General features: G+C 35.3%; 1 protein-coding gene and 1 long non-coding RNA gene across 5 annotated transcripts in view; both read left to right on the top strand.

Annotated features, from left to right (window-relative positions):
- The window catches only part of LOC141386709 (trypsin-1), a 236,789-nt gene that overhangs the window by 147,029 nt on the left and 65,190 nt on the right, over positions 1 to 24,570 (top strand). The window lies entirely within an intron of this gene.
- On the top strand, positions 1,007 to 23,619 carry LOC141386729 (uncharacterized). The gene is made up of 2 exons (XR_012408427.1): positions 1,007 to 2,825; positions 3,915 to 23,619. It is a non-coding gene; the product is annotated as an uncharacterized lncRNA (long non-coding RNA).

Below are 24,570 nucleotides of genomic sequence, written 5' to 3' on the forward strand. Positions count from 1 at the left end.
CCGGCTGGGATTTGAACCCACGTCCTTGAAAACATATCAAAAAATGTTGTCACGGCGTGTTAGCGTTCAAAGCCAAAACTCATAACTTCAAAGGCAGCGCAAAAAAAGCGTTTGTCGTGAAGAAAATACATTTCTGTGGCCAAGTATCCGCGTAAATGTGCAAAACACATTTGCATTTGGAAAAGTCAGAATTGTTTAATATTCCATTTAAAAAAAATTAAAAAAAATTGTTTGACGCAACATTAACGATTTTTGGTACATGGATTGAGGAAAAATTCCTATTCTCAAACCTTTTCGAGATAGTAATTTTGGATAAAAGTTATGGTGGTTACAATTCTGATTATTAGAAAAAATCTTATAAAAACGTTAGTCATTATATCGAGAAACATTGTTAATTTATGGCTTCCTACATACTATATGTTTACTGAGGTCCCATAACATTAGTGAAAAAGTTGTAAATTTTCGCGGAAATTAGGAAATAATTCAAAACAAATCCTATTATGAGTTTGAAATATTTTATTGTTGCACGTCCGGATTATTAAAAAACAAATCAAAAAAAAACCCGAAATTCCGTCTTCAAAATGTCATGAATTTTAGGTGGATGCAGTGGATATATCGAAATATCATACACTAGCATCATGTTGTCCATGGAGTATTCTGTCATTCTTTTTTTTTTGGACATAGGTCTAAAAAATCACACTCCTAGAACATTTAGTTTTAAAGAATTACAGTCATAGTATATGGAATATGTTAACAGTTTGCGAATTCTGAATGAGTGAAACTCGGATTCATCGTTTGTAAAACATTTTTGGCTTTTACCATATATATATATATATAAATGTATATATATATATATATATATATATATATATATATATACATATATATATATATATATATATATATATATATATATATATATATATATATATATATATAGTGGACCCGGCGAGCTTCGTCTCGCAAACGGGGATTGAATTTGAGATTTCCAGAGGTCAGATGCAGGTTGATAATAATTCTTTGATTTTAAATATTTAAGACAATGTGGAATGTTTGAAGCATTAAGACGTATTTCGAGTAAATTGTAGTAATATCATCTTGCCCTCATATGTCTAAAAATCGTGACCTTTCACTCATGTAATCATAGCTATTGTGAGGCAATTATGTTTGGAACCTCTTTGATTGGTTATTTTTTTCGTTGAGATAAAATTATAAAAAGCTTTTCGGAAATGAAATTTATAAATTTGTTATGTCGATTAAATGGGTCTTATTTAATACTCTCCGCTACATAGTCCGGTCAAAATAGACATTGAAATAGCAAAAATTCCCACAGCTCTGAATTTTGGTGGAGAGCTAAGGTTTGCCATTAGAAGCAACGTCCTAAAAGTCCCCATCGATCCCATGTGTGCAAAAAAAATTATTCGGGGTCAAAGGTCAAAATTTAAGGGTTTTTAGGTTTTCGGATTTATTTTTTGAAAACGGTTGATCTAATCAAAAAGTGACTAAAGTAAATATTGTAGACAGAAAAATTATCTACAAGTTTGACCCTTATAATTTTTTTCTTAGAAGGAACCATTCTTGAGATATAGCTGTTCTAAAAAACACATGATTTTTACGCACTTATAAGGGAAATATGCACATATTCAGACAAACCGGCTAAAATAAGCGAAGTAATCGGGTATGTCCCCCAAAAAAATATATATTTTCGTGAAGAGCGAAATTATAGCTATCTTCTAAAAAAATTCCAACAAAATCGGAGTGTGTTTAGTAGAGTTATTCAATGTTAGAGTCATTTTATGCAAAGAATAGCCCATTTAACCCACATGTATAATCGAAAGCCCAACGGGAACGACCCCAACGAAAACTCGCCGATTTTTTTCAAGTTTTGTCCGAAGGTAGGGTTTGTTGCGCTGATTACGGATATGTATAATTTTCAACGGTTGCGGATCCGGTTCGCCGGTTATTAGACCCGAAAGGCTAAATTTAAAAACCGGGTTAGACCCGGTTCTACTGGACCGATTACTGCAAAGTGGATATCGTTTGAAAGCTTACGGAAGTATCTAACACAGGCGGCTAATTTTTTATTTGACCTTTAGATCGAGATATCTCGAAAATTGTAAGTCCTTTTTAACAATCATAAAGACCAATCTTGTAGACAATTATTGAATCTACAACTTTTACTTTAGCGGGCTTTTGCTAAGTATTACCGTTTTTGAGAAAAATTAAAAAAAAAACTGAATAATGCCTCCAAAAATGACCTTTGACCCCGAATAACTTGTTTTGCACACATGGGATCGATGGAGACTTTTAGGACGTTGCTTCTAATGGCCAACCCTAGCTCTCCCCCTTATACGCATGTCTATTTTGACCGGACTATACAAGGGTATATAGGTTTCATGATTCCCTTTGTACTTGCAATAATAACTGGGTAGGAATTTTTATGGACATGAGAATAAAATTAATGTACAGAAAAAAAAAACAAATATACATATATATATATATATATATATATATATATATATATATACTATGTAGGAGCAGGTCACGCAACCGCATTTTGCTAGTTTCACTAATTCATTTAATGCAAACGCAGACGGATTACATAAACGCCGACAAAACATTACAACACACAACTTGACGCCGACGAAACGGACGAAACACAGTCGCTGGGTTAGAACTAGAGATCGCACACAGAAGGAGTTTGCAAATAGAAGAGAAAAGAAGTTGAGTTGTGCATAGAAGTAAAACGCATAAGCTAGAGAGAACTCTTGTGAAATTAGAAGTTTTGTTGAAAACGCAAAGTGTTGTGAAATTAGAAGTTACCTGTAAAAACCATTTGATAATTACACTGCTCAACAAAATTGAAGAAGTTGAATGTTTCAACCGAAGTTGTTTTTGTTTCTAAATGAAATCGGCGAGCTATTTTCAAATCTGGTCACGGTTTTTCTCCATCAGCTCTTGTTCATGAGATATAGCTCAAAATCGGTTTTTACGAGTTTCACCCAGAATTTCGTTATTTTCGGATACAAACAAATATTTTTTTGCGGGTTTTTCGACACTAATATATTAAGAAGATGTTATACGCTCGATACAAAACGTTTTTTGAAATAATTATGGCGAATATATATCAAAAAATAAATAAAACATACGATGAATCTTGTAAAAATTGCATATTTTGAGTACTTTATGCTGTAATTACGTCATCGGGGGAAGTCATAGGAGCTTCATATGGCATTCCGGATATGCCCAGGGTGTCTACTATATAGTCCTGTATTCAAATATGTAATATAAAGTTCATAGCGCCCACGATTCGCCCATAACCTAAATATCGTCATGAAGACTGCCATTGAAAAGTAAATGGCATATTTGGTAATGATATCACAGGTAAATGATTTCCCTTTAGCAGTCTTCATGACGATTTTTAGGTTATTGGCGAATCGTGGGCGCTATGAATTTTATATTATATATTTGAATACAGGACTAGATAGTAGACACCCTGAGCATATCCGGAATGCCATATGAAGCTCCTATGACTTCCCCCGATGACGTAATTACAGCTTAAAGTACTCAAAATATGCAATTTTTACAAGATGCATCGTATGTTTTCTATATTTTTTGATATATATTCGCCACAATTATTTCAAAAAACGTTTTGTATCGACCGTATAACATCTTCTTAATACATTAGTGTCGAAAAACCCGCAAAAAATATTTGTTTGTATCCGAAAATAACGAAATTCTGGGTGAAACTCGTAAAAACCGATTTTGAGCTATATCTCATGAACAAGAGCTGATGGAGAAAAACCGTGACCAGATTTGAAAATAGCTCGCCGATTTCATTTAGAAACAAAAACAACTTCGGTTGAAACAAAAGTCGTGTTGACCAGTGTTATATGCTTTAATTTAATTTTAAGGAACTATTTTTAATATTATTAATAAAAACTGAATTAAACTGGAAAACATTCAATAAAGTGTTTTTAATTCGGACACAAAAGGTAATCAAACCTATAAATTGGGGGCTCGTCCGTCCGAAATTAAATGAAGCAAATACAAATGGCATAATGAGTGCATAAATGTGAAAGAAAAGTGATTCTTAAAAACTGCAACAAAAAGACAAAATTATAAAAGAGACAAACGCAAGTACAAGTGAACTTTTTTTTGGCGAAGACATTAGTGATCAAAGTAAAACATAGTTAGAAGAGTTTCTGATGTAATTTTGTAATGATCATTATACAAGAGTAAAGACTTCACAACAACAAAATTCTTGTGCACATTGAAACAACAACAATTGTCCGTTAGCATTAAATTGGCAAAGACGGTACCGTTGGTTGATGGCAAAGAAAAACAACAACAATAATAATAGACTTGTGTGACCGTTTGATGGTAAAGAGCAGCAGCAACAACAAGTACACCGAGTGTGCGTCGCTTGATACCTTGTAAAACAACAACAACATTAAGAAGCCGTTGGTTGATACAGAAGCAAATAGAAGCAACAGCAATAAGGAGGCAAATTCTGCGCACATCAAGAATTTTCAACCCTTCAATTTGGTGACGACAACAGCAACAATTGATGGAGAAGCTGAATATGGGTACAGCAGAACTTGTATGTATGATGCAATTATGAGTAAACGTATTAGCATGTAAGTTTGTTATTAGAAGGTAGTAATGTTGAATAGTTTTGATATTTAGGGAGACTGAGTGTCTTTGTTGTTGCTAGTTAACGGTAGCAAGTAACGTTACAATAAATTTAATTAAGGTGATGATTGTGTGCATTGTTTTGCAAGCTAAGAGGAAAATTGAGAGAAATAACGTGAGCCACATTGCTTGTTTTTTGCAAAGAAATATTTTTTGTTGTGCACTTTAAATTTGATCTTTTACAATAAGTAGTACTTAAGAATAATTTTAAGTCTATTTACATTGAATTTTAATTTGATGTTTTTTTCTTAATAGTGTAAAGCGGCTGGGACAGACAATACATAAACATGGACAAAAAAGACATAGAAGCACTAACTGTAGAAGGTTTAAAAATTAAATTAGAAGAATTAAATTGTTTCGTGCGGGGAACAAGAGAGAGTTGCAGGCTCGACTTATCGAACATTTCGGCCATTCCGCACAGGAAGATGAGGGTTCTGACTACGGTGAAGCAACATCGGTAATTGGTCATAGTAATTTCTTCACTTTAAAGGACATCCAGGATTCCGTTTCAAGTTTTTCTGGCGATCGGTTACCCAGTGTTAATCAATGGCTTCGTGAATTTGAGGACTGCGCTTGCACAGTCGGATGGGATGACTTACGAAAGTTCATTTATGGCAAACAGTTGTTGACTGGGGCTGCAAAAATTTTCGTTAGAAATCAGCCAGGTATAAAAAATTGGGCAACGCTCAAACAGCCTTTAAAAAAGGAATTCGGTGAACAAGTATCATCAATTGAGGTACATCGACAATTGGCAAATCGTAAAAAGAAGTATAATGAAAGCTTGCGCGAATACCTCTACAGTTTGATGGAGATTGGTCAGCCAATAAAATTAGATGACGAAAGCTTGATTACCTATTTTGTCCAGGGCATACCAGACAGTAAATTAAATAAAAGTGTTCTGTACCAAGCAACAACGTTAGAGGACTTAAAAGCTAAACTCAAGGTTTATGAGAAAATGTACGGCAGTGAAGTTCCGTCGACCTCACGAGTTCAGCAAGAAAATAGAAGGGATAATTTTTCGAAGAAAACGACAGCCCGTTGCTTTAAATGTGGAGACAAGGGTCACCTCGCAAATCAATACCGGAAGCGACGTGAGTTTAGTTCGAAGCGATGTACTTGACATGTTAGGAAGTGTAGATATAGATAACAAAGTGAAATCATTAAATGGCATTGGTGGTAAATGTATTCACACTTTGGGACAAATTGAAACAAAAGTGCATATCGATAACATAGAGGTAGACATTATGTTCCACATAGTCGGAAAGTCAGATTTGGTATACCCTGTTATAATAGGCAACGATATTCTAGAGAAAGTGGACATGGTCATCGATTCACAGGGACCTAGGTTTTCTATGAGGGGATTCCAGACAATTTCAATGGCAAATGAGGGAAATACGTCTGTGAATGAAGATTCAAACCAAAAGGACATTAATCCTATCTCCGAGTTGAAGGAAGAGTTCAAAGAGATATTGCAATTGGCCACAGTTCAAGGATTTAGCGAGGGTGACTTAGAAGTTGACCATTTAGAAGAAGAGCACAAAAGTCATATTAGAAGCATGGTAGCCAACTATGAGCCCGCTAAACCTGAATCTCATCCGGTAGAAAATTGAAAATTGTTTTGACTGATGATATCCCTGTTGCGCAAAGACCCAGACGAATGTCGTATCCTGTCCAGTATGCAGTCGACGACCAAGTAAATGAGTGGCTTAGGGAAGGTATTATAACAAAGAGTTGTTCGGAATATAGCGCACCGGTAGTTTTAGTAAAAAAGAAAGTACAAAACGCTTGTGCTGTGACTACCGGAAACTAAATGAGAAAATAGTGCGCGATAATTTTCCCATGGCTGTTATAGATGACGTTATACAAAGATTGCTGAATGCAAAGATCTACACCACCTTAGATTTAAAGAATGGGTTCTTCCATGTACCAATTGAAAGAAGTTCTCAAAAATATACGGCATTTGTGACGCATAATGAGCAATATGAATTTAGGTTTGTTCCGTTTGGCATTTCAAATTCTCCAGCTGTATTTTGCCGGAGATAGAGCTGGTTTCAGAGGGAATATTAGTTATTTACATGGATGATATTGTCATTCCATCGAAGGACTACATTGAGGGTATCGCTAAGTTGTGTAACGAACACCATTAGTGTTTGAACCCACTTCCAAAGAAGTGTCTATTTTGCTCGAATTCGAGGTTTCAAAGTGAATCAAATATTAGTGGTAGGACTTTGGGAGTTATAAAATTGCTAGAAATAGCAGTCAGTCTAAACGCTACGATAATATTTTAAACACCCTTTTTTTATAGAAACAAACGAGGTATGGATCGATGTTACTAAGATCAACAGAATATTAATTGCCCCTAAATCTTGAAGAAAAAAAGGTATCGATTTAATAGTTGTTTTATCAGCAACTTCTAGATGTTAAGTGAAGTGCTGAGCCTCTCTACCCACCCTACCTTCGGTTCTATATGGGCTTGTAGATATTAATAGAACCCCATATCATACATAATTTAAAGTATCTATTTCGTCATCGTCTCTATAGGAAAACTCATATGTGTTTTGTTTAGCAATCCATAGTATAAATATTCAACAAGTTTATTCAAGTAATTTTCATCTTATAATTACTTAACGACTAACTAACGTGCAAAGATATATTTTTAATACATTTTTGTTTTCTTTGTAATTTATGGGAGAATCCCTAAATAGAAATTAGCATAGGATAAACCGTGTATACGAAATTGATAAATATTGTCATACATGCGTATTGATGAGTTAAAGATATTGTTCAATCTCATGTAGGGTACAAAATGAAAAGTAGAATGTATGAGAAATATGAAAAAATCGAACAATGTTTAGAAAATGAATGTCATAAGAGAAGATAAATTTAGATTCTTATATGAAAAAAAAGCTTTCGATACGGTCAGGCATGAAAAAAATGATGGATATCTTGATGGATACCGGAATAACAGAAAAGGAAATAAGATGCATAAAAAACCTTTATTGGCAACAAACTGCAAACATTCAAGTTGATGGAGAACTCACTGACAATATCCCAATATCCAAAGGCGTTAGACAAGGGTGTATCCTATCACCTCTATTATTTAATTTATACTCCAACAAAATATTTCAAGAAGCAGTTGAAAACGAGCAAATTGGCGTAAGGGTGAATTACTCTGAATTAATAAACAATATACGATACGCCGACGACACAACATTAATTGCCACTAGCCTATATGGTCTACAGAAACTGGTTAACTCGCTTACTCAAAAAAGCGAATTGTACGGTCTTAAGATTAACATTAAGAAAACGAAATATATGGTAATAAGTAGAAAAACTTACCAAAACAACACATCATTGAAAATAAAAAGTGACGAAATAGAACGGGTAAGGAGTTTTAAATATCTTGGGGTCCTTATAAATGACCAATGGGATGCCTCGAGAGAGATAAAATGCCGAATAGAAGTAGCTAGGCAATCCTTTTTTAACCATCGCAAAATATTAACAAGTCATGACGTCAACATCACAACAAAAATGCGCTTCATAAAATGCTATGTATGGTCCACTCTACTATATGCTGCCGAGACATGGACAATAAAGTCAATAGACGAACAAAAATTGAACGCATTTGAAATGTGGATTTATCGCAGAACACTGAAAATTCCTTGGACTGACCGAGTATCAAATGAAGAAGTCCTGAGAAGAATGAACACTAAACGACAACTTCTTGATATCATAAAAAGTAGGAAGATATCCTATATGGGACACATAATGAGAAACGAAAAGTATTATGTCATCCAGAGCATAATTAAATGTCAAATTGAGGGAAAAAGGCCAAGAGGAAGAAGAGAAATATCCTGGATAAAAAACATTTTGGAGTGGACAAATCAACCAAATGAAAGAAGCCTTATCAACGCTGCGAGGAATAGAGAGATCACCATTGCTGAATAATTTACCACAACATATTCATAAACATATATCTATATATACAGCTAAAAAATACTTAATTTGTTATTGTATGATCGCCAAAATCCGAATGCGGATCGGCAAATAAAGAAGAAGAAGATATGAAAACGAAAAAAAAAAACTCACAACGCTTAGAAAATAGATGTCATAAGAGAATGTAAATTTATATTCTTCTTTGCTTCTTCAACTGAAGAAAATGGAAGATCTAATAAACAAAAATTACCTAAATAATGGAATGACTTACCACAACATCTTTCGGCGATAAATTGATGAGGCCTCCCAATTGACGCAGGATGATGTATGTAATATTGAGGAATGTAAGTTTTTCTGTTTAGGAATTAATTAAAGCATAGGAACTGTGATCACTATTATAGTTATTAGTTTTATTTTCTCGTTATTTTTCACACATTCTCATCGATTATTTTTATACTAACTTTTTAATGATTAATTTTGTTTTTTTTCACGTTTTTATAATTTTTGAAAATGAATAATCAATCAATAACACTTTTGCATACATTGAATTCCTTCATCTCCACACTTTAGTTACACTTATTTCGTTTTATTTAATTCTTGTAAAAAACCGTTTATTTCCCACTTGTCATAACCGATCAAAAGCACGCGTCTATTGAAACTAGTTTTTAGCCTCAAAGTACAGAAACAGAATCCATGATGCTTATGTATTCAGTTATATGTAAGAAGGAGGAGGAAAAAAACTCAATGTATGCTATAAGTGAAAGTGTTGTTGTTTGATTCAAATTACAATGTGAAAAAAGGAGTGTAATTATTAATAAAGAGTTTGCTGGTTTACGTACAAGAGAACAATTTGATTCTTTTCTCTAACACTTTATATTGCATAACACTTAAAAACTATTTTTGCTTATATGCACAGTGTTAAATGTTTTTAAATTATTTTAACTAGAATTGTGAAATAGTGGGAAATTTTAATTTCGATAACATTTTGAAAATTTATAGTATGAAAAAATACGAGATTGTCAGATTTGAATTTTCATTTTTTATACCCCATCTAATGTACAGCTACTGGCCACATTATTGTCGTGTGATGAGCTTACAACGAAATCACCGAACGTAGGTTAGGAAATTACCATGCACTTTAATAGTTTAATATATTGGCTTCCAAATTCTTGTCTTTCGTTGGGCAGGAGCTCGCCGTAATCTTCACTTCCCTTGAGTAATGACACTTTAGATAGTTATCGGGATATGGACACACCGGTCTATCATAGATTTTGGGGTCAAGAATTGGTAGCCACTAATCCTGTTAGGTGAATGATTGAGTTGTTCGTGATGGTATTATTCTCCAATAAAAAAAAATTGGCTCGATTTACATGTAAAGCAAACAATGTTGGGATAGATTAGGATGCTGTCTCGATTTAGGTCCTCTATAATCGTTGATTGTATTTGACAAGTAATAAAACGAAATATCGCCTTTAAAATTGTACAGCTCCGTGGTTTGGAGCGTACATCTTGTAGAAAGTGGCGTGGAAATTGCCTACATTTTTGCACAAATTATCATTTTTTTCGGTATTTAATAAAGAAATATTACCTCTTGATATTTTCCACTAATTGAAAACAAATGTCTTTGAGTTTTTATAATTGACGAAATACGGGGATTTTAAAATAACGTCAACTTTTAGAGATTAAGTTTCCCGGATCAAATTTGTATATTAAGTATATTGTGCACTGAAAACGCCAATTGTGGGTGTTCTCAATAGAAAGAAGGGCGGTTGGATTCTTGCCGTGAGCCTCGAAAATATTTCAGTAATGGAAATATTTTCCTCAAGATTCATCCACCAAGAAATGTAGAAATGGAAAAAATGAAAGAAAAATGCAATGTGTTAGAACTTTGGAATAGAACAATAATGGTTCTTTATTGAATTCGTTGAACAGGAACGACCGCTTACCAAGGACAACAGTACTGGTTGATGCTTAGTTTACAAGTGTTTATTGAAAAGACAATTAGAAAGGAAAATTCAGTAATGGAATCCAAAGAGAAAATGAGAGCATACAAGGCACAATTCTGAGCAGAATTAGGGATGCCGAATACGACTATTTCGGAATATTGAAAAATAGATATAGGGTTGCCAGTTGGGGAAATCCGGCGTAAACATTCCGGGCCCCTTGCAGTATCACTGCAATAAAATATGCATCGATTGTACCGTGAATTCTCTCATTGCATAATATAAATGAAAAGAATTATAAAGATCAAAATGAATTAAAAAATTGAACTTAAAACTAAAGAACTTAAAGTAGAATGCTCTGCCATGGTGCTTCCAAGTTAAGGTGATGAATTGCAGCATCGATTGGCAGCTCTCCTTCGGAATATAGCATATGTAGGTATCTTGAAAGGCCGTTTGTGCTTTGTAGGGAGGAAAATACAATAGTGCTTACAAATAATCGGATGAACAGAAGTGAATTTGAAACATGATCTTGAATTTGTATTTCGGAAAGAGTGCAACAGCATAGGAAATCCTCGTTGAAGACTTGAATTTGTACTTTTTAAGCAGTACAACAATACGGAAAGTGCTTCTTTGAAATATAATGTCGAATTTGTACCACTGGATGAGTACAAAAGTATAGAAAATGGAAACTGGGAATATAATATTGGAACTGTACTCCGGAAATAGTTCAAAAATATGGAAAATATCTCTTGGAAAGGAAATGTTTTAGTTGTACTTCGGATATAGTACACTAAAGAGTAAGAATGGAAATTGCATTCGGTTGGAATTAATGCATGGATGATTTTTGGAACGGACAGTGTTTCCACTGGAGCAACACTTACTTTGGAGGAACCCAGGTGAGCGTATGCGGACGTACATGTGACTATTCGCAGGTGGAACGGAATAAAGGATGAGATTCTTGGAACTGGGAAGAATTCGAAAGACTGTACATCAGTGTATGAGACATAGCTATTATGGCTACGAATTTTGACCCAGTCTGGAGACAAATTATGTACTCGCCAAGCTGAGGGAAAAATGAAACTTGTAAGTGGTTCGAATTGGATTACAGCTTCATCCGAATGTGTACTACAAAGTACATCACGCAGAATCTTACTTGTACTTGTGAATGGAATATCAGCTGGTTGAAGGAAAACTGGAATAGTACAGTACGGTTTACAAACGACAAATAATGTGCCGGTTTGTAAATGGAATTCATGAATTGCATCGCCTGGGTGGTTGCTATAATGAATTATCTGGGATGGAGTATGATTGTGGATGAATAATTTGTCTCGGATGAACCTCAATTTTGGAGGATGGCTTTGAAATCTCGAATCCCGCAATAGACTCAAATTTGGAGTCTGATTGCCAGAAAGAACCAAATTCAACTTTGGAATCAGTCGGTATATATTTGCTGGAAAATTCGCAGTAGTGGCGACTGTCAGCACTGAGTTTCTTTTATTCGAATTGGAAGTTCGGATCGGAAATATCTCTTGTAGTCGAATAAATACTGAAATTAGGTTATCATATTCTGAATAGTGTAGGATATGAATCTTATCTTTGAAATAGATAAGTATTGGAAAATATTTAGAATACCTCTGGATTGGAATTTCATTGTTTGGATCAATGAATTGGAAAATAGATTTATTATACTCCATCATGCCAGACAAATTCATGTTCTGGAACGGAATAATGGATACACAGAGAGACCTCTCGGAAGATGAGGACCTCTCTGGATTGGAACAATGAGGTACAGGATCTGGGTGAGTAACACTGGAAGAAAACTCATTCTGGAATGGAAGAAAGGATGCACTAGAAGACCTCTTGGAAGTGGAGGACTCCTCTGGATCGGAATCACGTAGTACAGGAACTGAATAAGTAACACCGGAAGGAGACTTATTCTGGAATGGATAAATGGATGAACCAGGATACCTCTCGGAAATGGAGGGCTGCTCTGGGTTGGAAGCATGAAGTGGAAGAACTGGATGAGTAACACTGGAAGGAAACTCATCATATATTGGAAAAATGGATGTATCAGGAGGCCTTTCGGAATTGGAGGGTTCCTTGGGATTGAACCAAATAAGTGTTGAAACTGGAGAAGAAACACCGGAATGAACATCTTTCACCAAATCAGAGCCTACCAGAGCACCTTCGGAATTTGGAATACATGTTTGAATGCCTCCACTTGAAGAAGTGGACTGTATTGGAGAATCAGAAATTTGAGTGGAGTCGACATTCAACGCAGGAACGGAACTTGTGCTATGTAGCTGACTTGTTGAATAGGTGTTACTAGAATCATCATGGAGCATAGCATGGTGTCGCTTTTCGCAATGGACACATCTACTTTTTGCGGGACAATTGCTCACATGGTGTGTTTTGGAAAAACAGTTGCGACAAAGACCAATTTCTTTTATCTTTGCTGAACGTTGCCGTGAATCTAAGGAAATGAAGGAAGGGCACTTTCGGATTGTGTGTAATGATGACGAACATAGCCGACATTTTGGAGTAGAATTATTGCTCTTAGTAGGAGTGGAAATAATTGAAGTGCATGGAGTCATCTCATTTGTAATGCTGCATAAGTTAGATGAGATTCTTGAATTTGGCAAATGATCCATGACTTCCTTCAATTTCGCCGAGCATATGGAATAAGTGGCCGAAGCGATCCGGAATTTCTCGTTGAGTCTACTTAATCTCAGAGAATTATTAGATTTTGTATTTGTTCGCTGTTGAACGCATTCATCAAATGCGGATCTTATATCAGACCACGTGGATTCCAGCTCACTGATGTGAATTCTGACCAGCTGGGGAGAAGAGAGTGGAATAATGCCACTATTCAGACAGGAACTTAACTGTACAAGCCTGCTAATGGAACCTGTGAACTTAGAATAAGCCATTTTGCGATTGTTCACGAAAATGTTAGGAGGAGGATACCCAGTTGCAAATATAGAAAAATGTGCAGAAATAGTGCTAGTTTTCTGTTTTGAATCTTGTTGCCTTAAAAAGTTTTTATTGGAGTACAAAAACTCAAAGGGAAAAAGATTAAGAACTTGAAATTTGTTTTAAATTGAATTTGAAATTATAAAACTTCACAAGTGAGAGAAAACTACCCGAAATTTACCAATTGTATAACAAATATATAATCGAAATATGGACTTATTGAATTAGAAATCGCATCGGAGGAAATATTTGAATTGGAAAATGAAACGAGAAAGGGCAATGTTCTCGTTTTCCAATCCAAACTGAAATCGAAAATAGTAATTGTCTCCTCAGAAATCAGAAACTTTCCGTTTGGATGGGGAAATAAGCACTTCGGAAAGACTTGGAAAATCTTTCCCGATTAGCTTCCCAGAAAATAGGAAAAATTCAAGTATATATCGGCAAATATTGCAGAAATGACGTGTTAATAAGTATTTGCTTATATGAAAGCGCCTTCTACAAACCAGGACACGTGCAGGAAGCCACAAACGTAAGAAGAGAATTCAGAAATTTATCGAAGAACCTGAAGAAATTTGTTCAGTAATGAAACAATTGACTTTTTAAAGGTACTTTCTTATTATAAAGCGACCCCTAGCGGAAGTTGGGTGCAAAATATGTCTGCAGAAGTCGAAAGAAATTGGAAATATATAAATTGCTTTTAAAAAAGTAGGAAAATATAACAAAACGTTTGAAAAATGAACGTTATCCAGTTAGTTTTATATTTGCGGAGCGCCACCTAGCGTACTGATGATGCACTAAAATCGAAGACAGGAAGAATAATTGGAAGTACCCAGGCTGGTTCCGACAAAATAATGAAAATCCCGAAAAGTTCAGAAAATAAAGCAAAAATAATGAATTTTCGGTTATTTTATTTATATGAAAGGCGACCTCTAGCGGCGGTATGCGATGCTACGTCTCCAGAACTGCAAATGAAGTCGACGATTATCAAGGATTTTCGGAAGAATTAGACAAATTCCCGAAAAAGTTGGAAAAATAATGATAAAATAAGTTTTTGGAGCTATTTTCTTATGTATGTGGCGCCACCTGTTGGCGGGAAACAGAACTAAAGGTAGCGGCAAGTTCTGGAATTGGATAATAACTCCAAAGAACCTGAAATAGTATTAGAGATCACGAAAGGATCAGGAAAAAATAATGAAAAATGAATATTTCCAGGTATTTTAGTATATAAGCAGCGCCCTCTAGTGGCGATAGGGTGAACTATCTGTTAGCAATAATGAGGTACCTCGACCACTCACTTGTATGTATACGTTAATATACAATAATATATATGTCACAAACAAGTTATTGTGCGACCATGGAAACGGGGTTGCTGTAGGGTGCACGTATAAACGAAGAGAATATCAATGAGAATTTATTGATCACTGTTGAGTGAAAATACAAAATCGATCACTGCTTGATGGCTGAACGAGTAAACGACTCAACAGCGGTCAACGAGAATAAATGGAATGAATGTCGGTGTGGGTCAATGGTGCACAAGAAGAGAATGTTATTTTGCGTTTTTGTATGGGAAAGAGAGTTGTAGTTAACTTTTTCGTAAAGACGCGTGCATGGCTGGTGTGGGTGTTTATGTGAAAAGCAGTGCTGCTGGTAAAGGGACTGCAATGCTGGTTGGGTCTTTACCAACAACAACTACTGTTGTAATGACTGACCGATTGTGGATGGGTATGAATAAATACACCAACAAACCAATAGAAATTGAATTGAAATGCTCTCGCGACAAAGTGGAAAGAAGAAATGTTACGCAGACAGCACACTGTCACGAGTCAAAAAATGAATCAATGGATGAAAAATAATGAAATAAAATTGAAATAGGAGAATTGAATTTAATAAAATTATTATTTCAATTGGAAAAAATAATAATTTTGGAACCAATTAAACTGAACAATTTAATTGGGAATTGAAAGAATAATTAAATGTTGGATTTTAATTACACGAAACTCAGTTGAATTTTTGGAGAAATTTGGAAGTTGAATACAGAACACTGTGCGCGAAATAAAATTGAAAAATCAAATTGCCGACGGCAAAACGCACTTGAACTTTGGACTTGAATATCACTTCTTGTATGCACTATTGTTTCACTTGAATATTGAATATACAAAGCACAAACTTACCTTTTTATCGATGAAATTGAAGATGGAAAAGAATGGAGATGAAAGTAAGGATGAACTTGATGAAATCTCAGCAACAAAAACTCGCAATCCGGCTCGAAGGACCAAAATGAAAACGCCAATTGTGGGTGTTCTCACTAGAAAGAAGGGCGGTTGGATTCGTGCCGTGAGCCTCGAAAATATTTCAGTAATGGAAATATTTTCCTCAAGATTCATCCACCAAGAAATGTAGAAATGGAAAAAAGGAAAGAAAAATGCAATGTGTTAGAACTTTGGAATAGAACAATAATGGTTCTTTATTGAATTCGTTGAACAGGAACGACCGCTTACCAAGGACAACAGTACTGGTTGATGTTTAGTTTACAAGTGTTTATTGAAAAGACAATTAGAAAGGAAAATTCAGTAATGGAATCCAAAGAGAAAATGAGAGCATACAAGGCACAATTCTGAGCAGAATTAGGGATGCCGAATACGACTATTTCGGAATATTGAAAAATAGATATAGGGTTGCCAGTTGGGGAAATCCGGCGTAAACATGCACTGTTCCACGATTGATTTAGAAAAGAAATTATTTGAGGGCAGCGTCTCTGAGGTACCTTCTGCAAGAGCCATTTTATGAGGGCACAAAGAATAGTGAGCATGTTCAAATAATGTGCGAGATTTTCAAATGCAATTAAACTACGATTTAGTTAAAAGTGTTCGCTTTGATCGACTATGTATTTGACTACAAGGTGTTGGGCCTGTTAGGATATAATTCGAAACAATGTGAGGCGACTCAGACGACAAAATTTTGGAGTAGAGATCTGCGCCCAATAACAAATCAATTGGCTTGTCTTCGAATGTATCTGCTAATTCGTAGTGAGACAATTTAGCACGCAGATTCGAAATGGTAGACAACGACAAGAAGTTTTTCGAAATGTTTGGTAAAATTAAAGCATCTGTTGGTAAAATAAGAGATGGATCGATTGGAGACGATAACTTTAGAGACCAAATTCCTTTTGAAGTGCAATTACTAGTTACGCCAGCAAGAGTGGCGTTAGCAGGACGAGTTTTAACTCCAATTGTGTTTTGTAGTCTCTTTGTGATTATTGTGACTTCCGACGAAGGATAACTTATGGCTCGAACAGCATAATTTTTGTGATTGTGAACGACGTTTACAATCGCAGTTCCCAAGAGCACATCTCTATTTTGTGTTGTGTGCAGAACTTTTCGGTTATACGAGTTAGAGACAGAATTACCATTGGTTAAAATCGAACTAGTTTTGGATGTAGTTGATGAGGAATTCGACAAAGGAGAAGACTTTTGCAACGAACTTGAGGAAGTGTTACTATTTTTGACACGATGAAGTAGCGTGTGATGTCTGTCTGTTTGCGAATATGATTTTTGGGATTTTCCATAGCAGTAAAGTTTTCTATGCACAACAAAGTTTGTATTCTATCTGTTAGGAACGAATCTAATTGTTTCCATGTCGAAAGAGACGACTTCTCTTTGACACTTTGTTCCCACAGAGCGATTGTATGTTGAGGAAGACGTTGCAAGCAAAGATGAACAAGAATTGGATCCCAATGATCCGTTACAACGTCGTAAACAGACATAGCGGAAATACAACTATTTATTCCGCGCTGGAGAGCTTATAGCCCAGACATCTTTTTCTATTGTTGGAAGGCCGTTACGTTTATTATCATACACATCCTCCAACGCCTTCCAAGCTAATTCAAAACTACGATGGGTGAGTGGAAATTTCGAAACAATTTCTCGAGCTTCACCGCTGGTTTTTTAAACTAAGTGACATAATTTCTCAACGTCACGCAAGCGAGAATTTTTGATAAAAATTGTACTAAAAAGATCTCGAAAGGTTGGGCATGAAATCTCCACTAAAGACTTCGATGTCGAGGCTTGAGGACTCTGGGATGTCGCCAGATGGTCAAGGCACTTCTCGTAAGGGCATTTGAATGTTGTCCATAACTGATAAAGCTCGGAACCGTGTATTTCGAGACTGAATACAGTGTGCTTCTCAGGATTTATACGTTTGAAAAACGAATCAAATTTAACAAGAGCGTCGGCAGCTCGAATGAAACGCACGAGGGGTGTTGTGGACATTTCAACGAATTTAAAGAGTGGGGACGAAAGAGGGAAACGAATCAGTTCCAAAAAGGTATGTGGGCTCAGAAGTTTAGTACAAGACTAATTAAATCCAAGCGTCGCAAATTTAGAAAGGAAATATGGAAATATTTATACTGGAATTGAAGCTACAACAAAAGTGCGACTTCTACAAAAATAGGAATAAAATACCAAGAAGTGTAACCGAATTTGAACACTCAACCAAAGAAAGGATTGAAAATATTCTAAATTGCGACAATGAAATATAAAATTCCACCAGTAAAGTATGCGAGTTGAACAAATGATAAGAAATTGAACACAAGACTGGGACAATTTGCCGACTGGTGTGTATAGATATGACCAAATTCTCAATATTATTTCGAAATGAATTGAACAATAACGACAAATATAAATTTCCAACTGAGAATTTAGCGCAAGCAACGAAAGACAAGAAGAAAATTTCCAAAAATTGCAAATTTTGTCAAATGTTGTACCCAAGCCTAGCATGCAGGGTGTAGGGTACAATGAACAAGACGTCTGGGATGTCGCCAGATGGTCAAGGCACTTCTCGTAAGGGCATTTGAATGTTGTCCATAACTGATAAAGCTCGGAACCGTGTATTTCGAGACTGAATACAGTGTGCTTCTCAGTATTTATACGTTTGAAAAACGAATCAAATTTAACAAGAGTGTCGGCAGCTCGAATGAAACGCACGAGGGGTGTTATGGACATTTCAACGAATTTAAAGAGTGGGGACGAAAGAGGGAAACGAATCAGTTCCAAAAAGGTATGTGGGCTCAGAAGTTTAGTACAAGACTAATTAAATCCAAGCGTCGCAAATTTAGAAAGGAAATATGGAAATATTTATACTGGAATTGAAGCTACAACAAAAGTGCGACTTCTACAAAAATAGGAATAAAATACCAAGAAGTGTAACCGAATTTGAACACTCAACCAAAGAAAGGATTGAAAATATTCTAAATTGCGACAATGAAATATAAAATTCCACCAGTAAAGTATGAGAGTTGAACAAATGATAAGAAATTGAACACAAGACTGGGACAATTTGCCGTCTGGTGTGTATAGATATGACCAAATTCTCAATATTATTTCGAAATGAATTGAACAATAACGACAAATATAAATTTCCAACTGAGAATTTAGCGCAAGCAACGAAATACAAGAAGAAAATTTCCAAAAATTGCAAATTTTGTCAAATGTTGTACCCCAGCCTAGCATGCAGGGTGTAGGGTACAATGAACAAGACGTCAAAAAAGTTAAACAAATTTCAAGAACGAAATTTCTAAACGAAAGCAGCAGGTAAAAATCTAAAAATGGTTAAGATGCCAGATTTTTTAAAGTCCTTTGCTTCGACCAATGAGACAATCTACTAGTACCGACTGTAGGGTACACAATTTTTGAATGCAAGTTTTTTTTCAAAAACGACTAATTTGCATAAACAATATCGATAAATAATATCGATATTATTTGCAATTCAACCAAATTTAAAGTTATTATATTTATAAACAGCAAAAATGCCGAAAGTAGGGTGCCTTAACCGAAGATAAACAACAACAAATGGTATTGTAGCACCACACGAAGTAAAAAGCAAAAAAAATCTATTTGAAATATTGTAAATATTTTGATACGATATGTCCCACTGTGCGAGTGTCGACTACGAATACCTCACAAAAGGTAATAAAACACAAGCAGAGAAATGGCTATGCGTAAGCAGCAAAGCTCCCACTCAAGAACCGACGCGGCAAACGACCAAGCAGTGATCGACAGAATTTTGTTTGTATGTTTACAATGTAATCTAATGCCATGTTTATACTTCAGCTCTAAAATCCGCTGGATTTCACGAAATCCTGAAATACACCCCGGAGTTTACACTTATTGTTTTGTTGATTTCGAACATATCACAATAATCAAGGTAGATGCATATGCGCAGCTGATCGAACATGAATTTTCAAAACAAGTTTTTGTAAATTGAATTAGTCATCAAAAATATACGACAATATAGAACTTTACAACTTTATTTCGAAAATTATCGTAAAATTACCTATATATCGTATAAATTGTGTATAGTACTAACAAATAAAAAAATACAAAATGATTTTATCAGACATCATAATAAAAAATTTTGATAGATAAAATTTGTGTTCAGAACTTGGAAAATATTAATACCTGCAGCAGTTTTCCCGTTTAGTGCTAAAAATGCGTTCCCCTACTCCGAAATATAGCAAGATTTGCACTTCTCTTTAAACAAAAATAGCGCCGATTAACACCCTATTCTTCTGTTTTCTGCCATACACTTTTGGCATAGTAGACACTAGCAACATGTTCATTATCATCTAAATACGATAGTTGATACGTTGAATTTGACATTTCTGCTGCAGTTTTTGCAAGTTCCGTCACTTTTTTTGTTCCCGTATTTTTTAAGAAATTTGTATGGGGAAGCAATTCTTGACAATTCGCTCTTTTTTCTAACATTACTATTAAAAAAGTACGAGAACACAATTAAAAATAGCATTGTAACAAAGTAATTTAAAATTTTTTTCACATTGTTTACAAATTTTGATACTAAATTTTTTTGTTGCAGCAATTGACCATCTACCTTGTTTATTGTGATACATGAAAAGTGTTGCAACTTTTGGTACTTTTTTAGGCAAAAACAGGGATGTATATCATGTGTATTGTGATTTCGATGTTGATTTCGCTGAAATCACGAAATGAGATGATTTCATTTTTGTATGCGAAATCATGATAAATTTTGCATGATTCCGCGCGAAATCACGAAACGCCTTCGAAATCACGAAAAGACGCCGAATGTAAACCAAACATAACCGACGCTTTATAATTGTGCGTGGAAAGATGTGCGTCGTTATTGCAATTAGAATGCAAATTCTCAAATAGGAATATTAATACTTCCAGGAGAATAAAAACGAATGCGTTTGGTTGGTGATGAACGATCTATACAACAAAAAACCAAAGGTGCGAGAATGAGAGTTGTTATTGCAAATTTGGGAATGCAAATTTTCAAAGTGTTTTTACTAAAACGAGGAGAATAACAACACGTCAAATATTTTTTGGTTGGAGAAGATTGTAACAACAAAATAAACCAAACGACAATGTACGACTGTAGCAATGTGTGTTGTTATGGTAAATTTGCCAATGCAAATTCTCAACTAAAGGGCTTGGTTAGAAAAGAACTTGGGGAATAACAACAATAACTACTAACAAAAGAGATCGATGGTGTTAGAACGAGATTTCCAAAATAGCAAAGTAATTGGTCGAAAGCGATGTTGTTATTTCTCACTGTTGATTGGGGATATCAACAAGAAAGCGGAGATGTCTATGAAGACTTTGAGGGAGAAATAAAGCAACACTGCGAAATGAATAGCGAATAATTGTAGTGATGCTGTTGTAATTATTTCTCTAAAAGGGTTCTGCATTGGAAAACAGAACCAAACGAGAACAGTAGAAAACAACAAATTCAAAGGAATAGAACTGCTAGAAATGATCTCTGAAAAGATCAACGGCAAATGGAAATTTGTTGTTGTGTTTACTATTAAAGTGTTTTATTTTCGAAAATAGAACCGAAATAATAAAGGGACAACAACAAACTAAAATAAGCAGCACTGTTGGCGAGGATCACTACAACTACTGCTACGACTAAGTGGACTGTATGTAATGTGCGAAAGGTGAGGGAACAACATTGATACACCAGCGGAAGTGCAATTGACAAGGCGACCAAGGCTCCGTGGTTTGGAGCGTACATCTTGTAGAAAGTGGCGTGGAAATTGCCTACATTTTTGCACAAATTAGCATTTTTTTCTGTATTTAATAAAGAAATATTACCTCTTGATATTTTCCACTAATTGAAAACAAATGTCTTTGAGTTTTTATAATTGACGAAATACGGGGATTTTAAAATAACGTCAACTTTTAGAGATTAAATTTCTTGGATCAAATTTGTATATTAAATATATTGTGCACTGTTCCACGATTGATTTAGAAAAGAAATTATTTGAGGGCAGCGTCTCTGAGGTACCTTCTGCAAGAGCCATTTTATGAGGGCACAAAGAATAGTGAGCATGTTCAAATAATGTGCGAGATTTTCAAATGCAATTAAACTACGATTTAGTTAAAAGTGTTCGCTTTGATCGACTATGTATTTGACTACAAGGTGTTGGGCCTGTTAGGATATAATTCGCCACCAGCAAATTCGAAACAATGTGAGGCGACTCAGACGACAAAATTTTGGAGTAGAGATCTGCGCCCAATAACAAATCAATTGGCTTGTCTTCGAATGTATCTGCTAATTCGTAGTGAGACAATTTAGCACGCAGATTCGAAATGGTAGACAACGACAAGAAGTTTTTCGAAATGTTTGGTAAAATTAAAGCATCTGTTGGTAAAATAAGAGATGGATCGATTGGAGACGATAACTTTAGAGACCAAATTCCTTTTGAAGTGCAATTACTAGTTACGCCAGAAAGAGTGGCGTTAGCAGGACGAGTTTTAACTCCAATTGTGTTTTGTAGTCTCTTTGTGATTATTGTGACTTCCGACGAAGGATAACTTATGGCTCGAACAGCATAATTTTTGTGATTGTGAACGACGTTTACAATCGCAGTTCCCAAGAGCACATCTCTATTTTGTGTTGTGTGCAGAACTTTTCGGTTATACGAGTTAGAGACAGAACTACCATTGGTTAAAATCGAACTAGTTTTGGATGTAGTTGATGAGGAATTCGACAAAGGAGAAGACTTTTGCAACGAACTTGAGGAAGTGTTACTATTTTTGACACGATGAAGTAGCGTGTGATGTCTGTCTGTTTGCGAATATGATTTTTGGGATTTTCCATAGCAGTAAAGTTTTCTATGCACAACAAAGTTTGTATTCTATCTGTTAGGAACGAATCTAATTGTTTCCATGTCGAAAGAGACGACTTCTCTTTGACACTTTGTTCCCACAGAGCGATTGTATGTTGAGGAAGACGTTGCAAGCAAAGATGAACAAGAATTGGATCCCAATGATCCGTTACAACGTCGTAAACAGACATAGCGGAAATACAACTATTTATTCCGCGCTGGAGAGCTTATAGCCCAGACATCTTTTTCTATTGTTGGAAGGCCGTTACGTTTATTATCATACACATCCTCCAACGCCTTCCAAGCTAATTCAAAACTACGATGGGTGAGTGGAAATTTCGAAACAATTTCTCGAGCTTCACCGCTGGTTTTTTAAGCTAAGTGACATAATTTCTCAACGTCACGCAAGCGAGAATTTTTGATAAAAATTGTACTAAAAAGATCTCGAAAGGTTGGGCATGAAATCTCCACTAAAGACTTCGATGTCGAGGCTTGAGGACTCTGGGATGTCGCCAGATGGTCAAGGCACTTCTCGTAAGGGCATTTGAATGTTGTCCATAACTGATAAAGCTCGGAACCGTGTATTTCGAGACTGAATACAGTGTGCTTCTCAGGATTTATACGTTTGAAAAACGAATCAAATTTAACAAGAGCGTCGGCAGCTCGAATGAAACGCACGAGGGGTGTTATGGACATTTCAACGAATTTAAAGAGTGGGGACGAAAGAGGGAAACGAATCAGTTCCAAAAAGGTATGTGGGCTCAGAAGTTTAGTACAAGACTAATTAAATCCAAGCGTCGCAAATTTAGAAAGGAAATATGGAAATATTTATACTGGAATTGAAGCTACAACAAAAGTGCGACTTCTACAAAAATAGGAATAAAATACCAAGAAGTGTAACCGAATTTGAACACTCAACCAAAGAAAGGATTGAAAATATTCAAAAATTGCGACAATGAATTATAAAATTCCACCAGTAAAGTATGCGAGTTGAACAAATGATAAGAAATTGAACACAAGACTGGGACAATTTGCCGACTGGTGTGTATAGATATGACCAAATTCTCAATATTATTTCGAAATGAATTGAACAATAACGACAAATATAAATTTCCAACTGAGAATTTAGCGCAAGCAACGAAAGACAAGAAGAAAATTTCCAAAAATTGCAAATTTTGTCAAATGTTGTACCCAAGCCTAGCATGCAGGGTGTAGGGTACAATGAACAAGACGTCAAAAAAGTTAAACAAATTTCAAGAACGAAATTTCCAAACGAAAGCAGCAGGTAAAAATCTAAAAATGGTTAAGATGCCAGATATTTTAAAGTCCTTTGCTTCGACCAATGAGACAATCTACTAGTACCGACTGTAGGGTACACAATTTTTGAATGCAAGTTTTTTTTTTCAAAAACGACTAATTTGCATAAACAATATCGATATTATTTGCAATTCAACCAAATTTAAAGTTATTATATTTATAAACAGCAAAAATGCCGAAAGTAGGGTGCCTTAACCGAAGATAAACAACAACAAATGGTATTGTAGCACCACACGAAGTAAAAAGCAAACAAAAATCTATTTGAAATATTTTAAATATTTTGATACGATATGTCCCACTGTGCGAGTGTCGACTACGAATACCTCACAAAAGGTAATAAAACACAAGCAGAGAAATGGCTATGCGTAAGCAGCAAAGCTCCCACTCAAGAACCGACGCTACAAACGACCAAGCAGTGATCGACAGAATTTTGTTTGTATGTTTACAATGTAATCTAACCGACGCTTTATAATTGTGCGTGGAAAGATGTGCGTTGTTATTGCAATTAGAATGCAAATTCTCAAATAGGAATATTAATACTTCCAGGAGAATAAAAACGAA

This window comes from Musca autumnalis, unplaced genomic scaffold (genome assembly GCF_047663935.1).
Source record: "Musca autumnalis isolate F117 unplaced genomic scaffold, ASM4766393v1 scaffold_1, whole genome shotgun sequence".
NCBI lineage: Eukaryota > Metazoa > Arthropoda > Insecta > Diptera > Muscidae > Musca > Musca autumnalis.